This window comes from Colobus angolensis, unplaced genomic scaffold (genome assembly GCF_000951035.1).
Source record: "Colobus angolensis palliatus isolate OR3802 unplaced genomic scaffold, Cang.pa_1.0 Scaffold169, whole genome shotgun sequence".
Taxonomy (NCBI): Eukaryota; Metazoa; Chordata; class Mammalia; order Primates; family Cercopithecidae; genus Colobus; species Colobus angolensis.
The window spans coordinates 817,117-818,805 of record NW_012114810.1 but is presented as its reverse complement, the minus strand read 5'-3'; positions in this window follow the sequence as shown (position 1 = coordinate 818,805).

Below are 1,689 nucleotides of genomic sequence, written 5' to 3'. Positions count from 1 at the left end.
AGGCGGAGCTTGCAGTGAGCTGAGATCCGGCCACTGCACTCCAGTCCAGGCGACAGAGCGAGACTCCACCTCAAAAAAAAAAAAAAAAAGACTAACTTGAAGATAAATCTTTTTACTCCAGCTCTTTAGAGGATCTGAAGTGACCTTGATGGACGGTAGAAGAAATCACAACATGGAATTCCTTGAATAAATATTTATTGACTTTAAATAATTTGGTCTAATGTTACATATACACAATATAAAAACTATTTACGGCCAGGTACAGTGGCTCATGTCTGTAATCCCAGCACTTTGGGAGGCTAAGGCAGGCAGATCACAAGGTCAAGAGATCGAAACCATCCTGGCCAACATGGTGAAACCCCGTCTCTACTACAAATACAAAAATTAGCTGGCGTGGTGGCGGGCACCTGTAGTCCCAGCTACTTGGGAGACTGAGGCAGGAGAATCACTTGAACCCAGGAGGCAGAGGTTGCAGTGAGCTGAGGTCATGGCATTGCACTCCAGCCTGGCAACAGAGCAAGAATCCATCTCAAAACAAACAACAACAACAAATTAAAACCTTTACACTGTTAAAAAAAATTGTAATATATACTTACAGATTGCCCTAAATTGATTTAGATTCCCACCAACCTTGTAAGACTGCCATAAGCCATTTGCTCATACTTTCCTAATACTTGATGTTAGATATGAGTGGTCATTTAATTTTTTATTTTTTTTTTTAAGAGACAGAGTCTCAGTCTGTCGCCCAGGCTGGAGTACAGTGGCATGATCTTGGCTCACTGCAACCTCCACCTCCTGCGTTCAAGCAATTCTCCTTCCTCAGCCTCCTGAGTAGCTGGGATTACAGGTGCATGCCAGCATGCCTTGCTAATTTTTGTATTATTTAGTAGAGACGAGGTTTCACTATATGTTATCCAGGCTGGTCTTGTACTCCTGACCTGAGGTGAGGCCTCGGCCTCCCAAAGTGCGGGGATTACAGACGTAAGCCACCGCACCTGGCCTAGTCATTTAAATTTTTGCCAGCATGAAACATAAGCAAAGGTTATATATACACACATATACATACATGCATATGTAGAGATTATAGGTACATGTGTCATGTATGTATATGCCATTTGTATTGTCCTCCATTTTAACTGCTTATTTTGACTATATTTTTGCTGTCTCTCCTAAGTTATTTTTTAGAGACAGGATCTTGCTCTAGATATATTGCAGGCTGGTATACATGGGTGAGATCCATAGCTCACTGCAGCCTTGAACTAGGCTCAAGAGATCCTCCCACCTTAGTCTCTCCCAAGTAGCTAGGACTACAGGCACACAGCATCTCAAGATCCTGGCCTCAGGTGAATTGCTTGACCCCAGGAGGTGGAGGTTGCAGTGAGCCGAGATTGCATCACGGCACTCCAACTTGGGCGACAGACACTGACTCTGTCTCAGGAAGAAAAAAAAAAATCCCGAACGCAACTGATCCTCCTATCTCAGCGTCCCAAAGTGCTGGGATAATAGGTGTATGCCACCATGCCCTGGCATTTTATATTTATTTATTTATTTATTTTTAATTTTTTTTTTTTAGACGGAGTTTCGCTCTTGTTGCCCAGACTGGAGTGCAATGGCATGATCTTGGCTCACTGCAACCTCCGCCTCCCAGGTTCAAGCAATTCTCCTGCCTCAGCCTCCTAAGTAGCTGGG